General features: G+C 37.3%; 1 pseudogene; it reads left to right on the top strand.

The window, feature by feature from the left end:
• The first annotated feature begins 7,331 nt into the window (after positions 1-7,331).
• LOC118002275 lies at positions 7,332-8,494 on the top strand (annotated as a pseudogene).
• Positions 8,495-10,798: the final 2,304 nt, after the last annotated feature.

The raw sequence follows: 10,798 nt of genomic DNA on the forward strand, positions 1-10,798 counted from the left end.
GATGCTTAACCTACTGAGCCACCCAGGCTCACCCTCAACTGAGACTTTTAAAATGTGATAGATAACTGAGAGATAGCTCACTATGCATAAATGTTCATGGAGGTATCTGAGAGGCAATTACCCTAGCCTGTCACAGTAAAATAAGGGAAAAAATATAAGACATTAAAAATTTTTGAGAATTTCTTTGGAAATAACTATGCTATGAGTTCCATTCCTTCTCTTTCAATTAAGCCAAGAAGGAGGGAGCTCCACTCTTTCTTCTATAGTTAGACTTACTGTAGATTAAAAAAAAGAATCCAAAAGTCTGAAGAAAAGTTGTTTCATCCTCAGAGTAAAGAAAACTATCTTTAGAGGTACCTTCACTCGTTTTTCAGAAAGATTAAGTGACAACAGAGATTGGCACTTGCAATTTGGTCAGTATAAAATTGTTTAAAGGGGCGCCTGGGTGGCTCAGTCGTTAAGCGTCTGCCTTCGGCTCAGGTCATGATCCCAGGGTCCTGGGATCGAGCCCCACGGCGGGCTCCCTGCTCTGCGGGAAGCCTGCTTCTCCCTCTCCCACTCCCCCTGCTTGTGTTCCTGCTCTCACTATGTCTCTCTCTGTCAAATAAATAAATAAAATCTTTAAAAAAATTGTTTAAAAATATTTGAATATATTTGCGTGAGAAATATATTCTAATGATATATGCTCAAATATGTACAATTATATCTTTTTGGTTGTGGGATTTGGGATGAGATCTTTGTATTTTTATTTACAAAAATAAAGAAAAAGACAAGGAACAAGATATTAAACAGAAATTAAATTGCGGGCATATAAAGAATGTTCTCTGAAACTCTATACAATAGAATCCCCTTATCCACTGTTTTACTTTCCACAGTGTCAATTACTTGTGGTCAACCAGTCTGGAAGCAGATGATTCTCCTTCCAACATATTGCTAGACAGCCAATAGCAGTCTAACGCTACTTCACAATGCTATGTTTTTCATCTCACTTCGTCTCATCACATAGGCATTTATCACCTCATATCATCACAAGAGGAAGGGCAAGTACAGTACAATAGAATATTTTGAGAGAGAGAGAGACCACATTCACGTAACTTTTATTACAGTATATTGTTACGATTATTCTATTTTTATTAGTTATCGTTCTTAATCTCTTACTTAATCTCTTAGCTATCTCTGTCCCACTCTTACTCAATTTTATACTGACCAAATTGCAAGTGCAAATTCTCTCATGTGCCTTATTTATAAATTAAACTTTACCACAGGTATGTATGTATGTCTGTATGTATGTGGAAAAAAACATAATATATATCAGTTTCAGTACTAACCACAGTTTCAGGCATCCACTGAGGCTCTTGGAATATATTCCCTGTGGATAAGGGGGGACTGTTGTACATTTTTCTCCCAGTGGATAAAACTAGTCCACACAGAACAGAGAAACCTTAAGAAATTAATGGGGTACCTGGGTGGCTCAGTGGGTTAAGTGTCTGCCTTCAGCTCAGGTGCTGGTCCCAGGATCCTGGCATCGAGTCCTGCATCGGGCTCCCTGCTCAGCAGGGGAACCTGCTTCTCCCTCTCCCTGTGCCTGCTGCTCCCCCTCTTTGTGAGCTCTCTCTCTCTTTCTCTCTGACAAGTAACGAGAGAAAGATTAAGTCATTGGATGACTGAGCTGTGCAAACAAGAAGTAAAGATAACTCCAGATGGGCAACTGTGAGTTACAGTGCAGGAAAACCTGGGATAACCATGGAATATTCTTCTGAAGTATCCATTTTAACCAGTAAAACTAACTGGAAACCTTCATTAAGTATTTTTCATGGTAAATGGACTACTTCTACAATGTTACTGGTTCATGGACTGTGATGCATAATATTGCAAAGTTCAGGTAACTATTCAAGGGTTGCTCTTATATGGAAATTGAATTTATAAATTAAGTGTAATTCTGTCCACTGAAGAAATATTTTAATTCAGCTCTCAATTAGTTATGAGTCATGCACTTCTTTTCAGGAGATATCAGTTAAATTACTAAGTAATGCTCAGAGTTAATAATTATGAGACCTTTCAATAAGACAATATTGAATAAGTTTTCACAAGAACTTAGATATCATTTTGAACTATAATAATGGCTCACTATTCCTTTAATAAAAGTATGTATAAATTTAGCACTTAAAAGATTTTCTCAGCTGGATATATTTTACTCTTTTGCTAAACCTGTAATATTACTCAAATTCTCTCATGTCACAGTAATTATTCTATGTTACTTTCTGGAAAACAAATCTGTCAGAGGACTCAAATACCCCAATTGAAGAAGGTGATAATAAATCTAGCAGAAAAAAAATCAGAAAAAATATTCATAGACCGATAAGGGAAGACCAATATTTGGAGTATAAAACATGACCTAAAACAGGCTGATGCCATTTAAAAAGAGGCCCCTTCTTCCCTGTAGACAGTGGATTGGAAAAGTTTTTGAGGCGTAACTCCCTAGATTTGCACTTAAGCTGTTATCCGGGAAATCTACCTGCGAAGCTAGCTGAACTCATCTTCACGGACTGCTCCCTGCAGAGTTAGATGCTCTGTGCAACAGGGCAATTCCAGCTACAGGAGAAAGTGTGTACTGGATTTTCAGCTCTATAAAATCCATGCTTTATTTATAAATTTAGGTCTGTCCACTGACCGCAACTTAAAGATCAAAGTTTTAAATGTAAACTTTTAGGTTAACCGGGGTAACAAGGCAAATATCAAGAAAAAAATCATAATCATCTTATACTACCAAATAGCATGTCTGCCATGTGGTAAGTCATCAGAGTAAGTCCTTTTTAAGCAGTAACAATGATGGGTAACTTAAATATCATTTTGGATATCCTTGTTTTATAAAATAAAAACTAAACAATCAAATCCCTCATGTTTGCAAACAAACAAAATTCCCTGGTGCCAAGGGGATAGCAGAATTGGCAGCCAAGACAAAGTGAATAAGAAAGAATTAAGATGTATTAATTAATTAATTAATTTTACATTGATATTTTGAAAATAAAAAGAGGGGGACTGTAGAAAATAGGTATAAGGTTTATATCACAACAATAGAACTAGAAGGAAATTAGGGGAAGAAACATCTGTGGATGTGATTTAAAGGGAGACTAATTGGAGAGTAGATGGCTTCTGGATTTTCACCACAGAGACTAGAAATATGCAAAGAGGGCTGCTGAACATCTCACCTGGCCAGGACCTGGACACCAGTGGAACTGAGCCAACAATGGTGAAGGCTGAACAACACATTTCTTGGGTGAAGAACCCATTCCTTGTTCTCCATTGCTGGGGGTACAAGAAATTCCACTGGGCCTCAAGATTTTCAGGATTCTCATCTGTAGAACAAAATACAACCAGGGCTCTGAGCTAACCCTACTGTAACACAGCTGAGGTCAGAGACCTTGACACTTAGAGGGGCAGAGATGATATGAAAAGATCAAAGGCAGCACCAGCACTTGGACAGAACTCACCAATGAACTAAACCGTAATTATAATGATAACATTTCACATATCTGAGATGTTATACTATGTAAAAACAAAAGCAAAACACACACACACACCTCCCTGAACCTAAGTAAAAAAATAAATAAATAAAATGCAAAACACACAAGATAGATTAAATAATGAATGGTATCTTTTGAGAAACAAAGAGTACACATTTCAAAACTCTTCTGCCTTCCATATAATATGAATTATGACATGTTTAAGATTAGACAAGTTGCCTAGAGCCCTGCTTCAGTCTGCACTGTGGAGATACTGTGTTTCATATGATGGTTGGAATTTCTAAGCAGGAATTATTCTTCTGACTTATTCATAATGAAGAGGAGAAAATTCTAAAGAAGTAAATTGACTATGTACACCGATGGCTAGATTCCTTGCTTTTAAAGAGAAAGTTATGTCTAAAATAACCTCTTCAGCATCTCATCCTCTATCCACAGATACAATCCTTTACCTGGCAAAAGGAAATATTTAAAAGTTGAAATTAAAATTAAATAAAAATTATAACAGAGAAATTCAAGAATTTTAAACTTAAAAAAAAAAAAAACCTCTTTACCATCTCCAATATTGTATATGTAAATGTAAATACACAGTAACTAGAGAATGCCATGAACAGGTTAGGAGGAAAGTTATTTCTTTTTTTTTTTTTTTTACCGTGTTAAATTTTATTTTATTATGTTATGTTAATCACCATACATTATATCATTAGTGTTCCATGTTTCATTGTTTGCGTATAACACCCAGTGCTCCATTCAGTACATGCCCTCTTCAATACCCATCACCAGGCTAACCCATCCCCCCAGCCCCCTTCCCTCTAGAACTCGCAGTTTGTTTCTTAGAGTCCATAGTCTCTCATGGTTCGTCTCCTGGAAATAAAACTAAAACACTTTAAATTTTATAGGCATATATGAAAATCTAATTGCATAAATATAAAAATAAATGTTTTAAAAGTAAATATAAAACTAGAGGAGATTTAGGAGTATTCCAGTGTTAAACCTAGTGTTGATACTAGGTGTTCTAATATTATATTTCAGATATCAAACACTTTAAAATATTGTTTCATTCAAATTCCTTTATAGGACCAAATTGTTTTATATTTGTTTCTCTTTTTTTTAAAAAAGATTTTATTTGCTTATTTGAGAGAGAGAGAGAGAGCACATGCACAAGCAGGGAGGGTCAGAGGGAGAAGGAGAAAATCTGAGGCAGACTCTGCTCTGAGTACGAAGCCAAACTCAGGGTTCCATCCCATGACCAAGAGATCATGACCTGAACCCAAGCCAAGAGTCTGATGCTTAATCCACTGAAACACCCAGGCTCCCCTTGTTTCTCTTAATAAAAATAAAAGCAGCTCTTTGCTAAAATAAATAAATAAATAAATAAATAAATAAATAAATAAATAAATAAGTTATCAAGTTAGTCTGAAATATATGTACATAAAGAAGTTTAAAATCACCAGAAATCACCAATTTGAATATAAATATAAATCTGATACAATTTATAGTGATGATAATGATTATAGTAACAAGCTAGTGCTAAATAATAAAAATGTGCCGTGTATTTTTCTATGAATAATCAGAATGTCCTCTAGAAAGCTTGGATCAACTTTTGTTTCCATAGATGTATATGTCTAATTCCATATAGATTTGGAAATATAGAATTACTGCCGTATGAAAAATAATATTTTGTTTTGTGCTCATACCCTTGAAGAGTGGAATTCTGGCCGGTCTTCATTTGCCATCCCTGAAAATCCTTCCACTGCCCTTCTCTGTCCTGCCTGCCTCAACACATTGGCAGTTAGAACTTTTCAGCATGCATTTTGACCTGCTGCTCTCTCTTCCATGGGTCAAGCCCTTAGCTGGCTCTGCTAGCACCATTTCTTTACCCTTTCAGACCCAGGATTGGTGACAATCTCCTACAAATGCTGGTCTTTGGCTTATTTTCTGGTGTTTTCCTTAAACATGACCATACCTGTGAATATATTCCATTATTAAATTCTCTCTGAAATCCAACTGAGGGTGCTCTTATATACATTCTATATATACATATATGTATTGATTTCTGTATTGTCTACAATACTCTTGGGCCATTTTATTTTAAACATGAATACTTACCTTTATTGACCTATCCCTCTTTTTTTTTCCTCAGGTTGTACAAGTACTCTAAACTTGTTTATGCTGGGACTTCTGTTTGTCTTGTTTTTGTTTGCTTCACAATAAATGTTTTATAGTTTTATATCATCATATTGATCATTTATAATTTATTTTGGAGAAAGGAATGAGATTATTTCCTATTTCTTAGTAGCACCACCCCACCCAGTTACCCTAACATCGTTTACCGAAGAATTTATTTGCCTCATGATCTCTAAATGCCTACTATATAACATATTACTTTTCCATGTTAACTAGAGTTTATCTCTATTTAAATATGTCACAATCACTATATCTTTTAAGTGGCCATTTTATGTCAAGAATTGTGAAAATTCTGAGAATGTATCCTATTTATAGGTAACAAATTAGCTTGCCACAATTTCATGTACGCTGATGTGAGACACAAGTATTCTGGGATAGAGACAAAGGACTTTATTACTCCTGATGCTGCAAAACAGCCTGATCTTCATGTTTTAGTTTGATCTCCTTGACACTAACTCCCAAGGGTATGTGGAGTAGAGCCCACAGAGATGTGCACACAGTGTGATCACATCACAGCTGAGAAACTTAAAGCTTAGGGAATTATGAATCTTTTATAAATGACTGAAGGAGGACATTTTGTTTATTATACTGGACAGTAAACAAATATGACCTGTTCACCAGAGGGAGACGCTATCTCAGTCATTTAAAGATGTTTGCTATACAAATATCCTTGAAAATATAGTCAAAAAAGCCAATGTCACTGCATGTAAGATGTGCATAAATGCAATAGATTCATGGATTAAAATCTACCAACATTAAAAAAATGTAAGAAAAGAACTGATTGAGTGCACAAATTCTGTCAAACCGCACTCTGAACGTTTTAATTGATTCTTTCTTTTTACACAGCTAAATCTCCTAGATCGAGATAGACAAATCATCCACAAATACTGATATTTTTGCTTCCTTTTTAAAAAATCTCTGGAGCTATTTTCACTTTTCTTATCTAATTATAGTAACCAGAATCTCCAAAAAGCTTTTAGCATTGTATTCTTAATAATCATTAATTGTATGTTCCTCACTTTAATAAGGACATTACTAGATTTTCATCATTAAGTGCAATTGCTGATGAATGATATATACATGAAAAAACACAACATAAACATACACACATTCATTTATCAGACTAAGATGTTCAACTCTATTCAGTACATACTGAAATTTTAAGTGGATTTGTGGTTACAGTTCAGGAGAAATCTCATTGGTCCTTTCCAGGATCTTAAAGAATTTATTTTATTTATTTATTTCTTTAGAGGGTTGGGGAGGGGCAGAGAGAAAAGGAGAGAATCTTAAGCATGCTCCATGCTCAGCGTGGAGCCCCAGGTGGGGTTGATCTCACAACCCTGAGCTGAAATCAAGAGTCAAATGCTTAACCAACTGAGCCACCCAGGCGCCTCCTAAATACTTTTGTTTAATCAGAAATAAAACTAAGGGTGTTACCTTCAGATGAGTGTTTCTTTACTACAGAAAATATTATTTCTAAAATATCCCTATAATGTTAAAAAGAACTATGAAACACAGTGAGAGGTTGTCGTTTTGGTTTTGGGGCTTTTAAAAACACATCCTTTGGATGTGCGCTGCCGAGGCTGCTTGAGTTGAGGGGTTCAGGGACAGAGGACTAAGCACATGGACTGGAAATTGGAAGGGAGTGTTCAGAAAACAGACTCACATGTGCTACAGGAGCAAGAGGTCATCCTAGAAGACACAGGAGAAGATAGCATCTCTGAAAGCTTCCCGCTTCTACAGATCAATGTGGAATGCGAACGTCGGGAGGGAGAGACGCTGCCCACAGGCAGTGCAATGTGGTGCTCAAAAAATGTCCAAAGAAAACACAGACACTGAAAAAAGATAGTTTCAGCAAAGAAGAACAAAAGAAAGCAAGAAAAAGATAGAAGGAAGGCCAATTGTGTAGAAAATTCACGCATCTGCCCCCAGCACAGCAAACGTTTTCTGAGATCCTTAACCAAGGAGAGACTTTTGGAAGCCAAACACTCAGGACCAAGACTCTGTATTGATCTGAGTATGACCCACCACATGTCTAAGAAGGAATTAAGTAGGCTGGCTGGACAGATCCATAGGTTGTATGAATCAAATAAAAAAGCCAACAGGCCATTTTGGATCTACCTCACTGGATTCACAACAGACAGTCCCCTGTATGAAGAGTGTTTGAGGATGAATGATGGATTTTCTAGTTACCTGCTAGACATAACAGAGGAAGACTGCTTTAGTTTATTTCCCCTGGAAACTCTTGTGTACCTGACTCCTGACTCAGAACACGCTTTTGAAGATATTGATCTAAACAAAGTTTACGTCCTTGGTGGACTTGTGGACGAAAGCATTCAGAAGAAGGTGACATTTCAAAAAGCCTGAGAACATTCTGTCAACACAGCCCATTTGCCGATCCAGGAATACATGGTCAGATGCCAGAATGAGAAAAACTATCATTCAGAGATATTGGCCATCAATCAAGTATTTGATATCCTGTCCACATACTTTGAGACTCAAAACTGGCCTGAAGCATTGAAGAAAGGAGTTTCTTCCAGAAAAGGCTACGTTCTTCAGAACTCAGTGGATGATGGACAGCCTAAGGAGCTGCAAAAGGCAAAGTTGCTGGAGGTGTCTTGACTGAAAAGCAGAGCAGAGGCTGGTGATAGCACACAATTGCCTGTACTTGACATCTTGAATCTTCACTAGAATGTAAGTTACTAATAACAGGGACCACATGTTATGCTCCTTTCTATCTCCCATAGTGCCTAGCTCACAGGAAGAGCCCAGATGTATGTTGACTAAGTAAAAATTTTACGTAACAAGGAATTAGCACTCAACTACATGGCTTTGGATGTATTAATTCATCTTTTATATACTTGTTTGTGAAATACCTACTCTTTAGAGATAGCTTAACAATTAAATAATTATTGTTCTATAAAAAAAAACAAACAAAAAAACAACAAAAAAACCCCACATCCTTTCATTTCTGAAATATCTGCTGATAGCCTGCTATGTGTCTCACGGCCACCTGCACTTTCCTTTCTCCTTTTTTCTCCCCTCCATGCACATCTCAATTTTATTAGTCACAATTTTATAATGACATTGCTTATGGCATTTCATACTCTTACAAAATCAAAAATGACAAAAATGGGTGCCTGGATGGCTCAGTTGGTTAAGCGACTGCCTTCAGCTCAGGTCATGATCCTGGAGTCCCTAGATCGAGTCCCACATCGGGCTCCCTGCTCGGCAGGGAGTCTGCTTCTCCCTCTGATCCTCTTCCCTCTTGTGCTCTCTGTCTCTCATTCTCTCTCTCTCAAATAAATAAATAAAATCTTTAAAAAAATAAAAAATAAAAAACAATGACAAAAATATTTAACTTATTTTTTTCTGTTGTTTTTTAAATTTTATTTTATTATGTTATGTTAATCACCATACATTACATCATTAGTTTTTGATGTAGTGTTCATGATTCATTGTGTATAACACCCAGTGCTCCATGCAGAGCGTGCCCTCTTCAATACCTATCACCATGCTAACCCATCCACCCACCCCCTTCCCCTCTAGAACCCTCAGTTTGTTTCTCAGAGTCCATAGTCTCTCATGGTTCCTCTCCCCCTCCGATTCCCCCCCTTCATTTTTCCCTTCCTACTATCTTCTTCTTTTTTTTTTTTTTAATATATAATGTATTATTTGTTTCAGAGGTACAGGTCTGTGATTCAACAGTCTTACACAATTCACCTCGCTCACCATAGCACATAGCTTTCCCAATGTCTATCACCCAGCCCCCCCATCCCCCCACCCCCCACCACTCCAGCAACCCTCAGTATGTTTCCTGAGATTAAGAAATCCTCATACCAGTGAGATCTTATGGTACAAGTCTTTCTCTGACTAACTTATTTCGCTTAGCAAATACTCTCTAGTTCCATCCACATCATTGCAAATGGCAAGATGTCATTTTTTTGATGGCTGCATAATATTCCATTGTATATATATATACCACATCTTCTTTATCCATTCATCTGTTGATGGACATCTTGGCTCTTTCCATAGTTTGGCTATTGTGGACATTGCTGCTATAAACATTGGGGTCCACATACACCTGTGGATCACTACATTTGTATCATTGGGGTAAATACCCAGTAGGGCAATTGCTAGGGTAGCTCTATTTTCAACTTTTTGAGGAACCTCCACACTGTTTTCCAGAGTGGCTGCACCAGCTTGCATTCCCACCAACAGTGTAGGAGGGTTCCCCTTTCTCCGCATCCTCTCCAGCATCTGTCATTTCCTGACTAGTAATTTTAGCCATTCTGACTGGTGTGAGGTGGTATCTCTTTGAGGTTTTGATTTGGATTTCCCTGATGCAGAGCGATGTTGAGCACTTTTTCATGTGTCTGTAGGCCATTTGGATGTCTTCTTTAGAAAAATGTCTGTTCATGTCTTCTGCCCATTTCTTGATTGGATTGTTTGTTCTTTGGGTGTTGAGTTTGATGAGTTCTTTGTAGATTTTGGATACTAGCCTTTTATCTGATATGTCATTTGCAAATATCTTCTCTCATTCTGTCAGCTGTCTTTTGGTTTTGTTGATTGTTTCCTTTGCTGTGCAAAGGCTTTTTATCCTGATGAAGTCCCAATAGTTCATTTTTGCCCTTGCTTCCCTTGCCTTTGGAGATGTTTCTAGGAAGAAGTTGCTGTGGCTGAGGTCCAAGAGGTTGCTGCCTGTGTTCTCCTCTAGGATTTTGATGGACTCCTGTCGCACATTGAGGTCTTTCAACCATTTTGAGTCCGTTTTTGTGTGTGGTGTAAGGAAATGGTCCAGTTTCATTCTTCTGCATGTGGCTGTCCAATTTTCCCAACACCATTTGTTGAAGAGACTGTCTTTTTTCCACTGGGCATTCTTCCCTGCTTTGTCGAAGATGAGTTGACCATAGAGTTGAGAGTCCATTTCTGGGCTCTCTATTCTGTTCCACTGATCTATGTGTCTGTTTTTGTGCCAGTACCATACTGTCTTGATGATGACAGCTTTATAACAGAACTGGAAATCTGGAATTGTGATGCCGCCAGCTTTGCTTTTCTTTTTCAACATTCCTCTGGCGATTTGGGGTCTT

The sequence above is a fragment of the Mirounga leonina genome, unplaced genomic scaffold (assembly GCF_011800145.1).
Source record: "Mirounga leonina isolate KUSES-001 unplaced genomic scaffold, KU_Mleo_1.0 Mir_82, whole genome shotgun sequence".
Taxonomy (NCBI): domain Eukaryota; kingdom Metazoa; phylum Chordata; class Mammalia; order Carnivora; family Phocidae; genus Mirounga; species Mirounga leonina.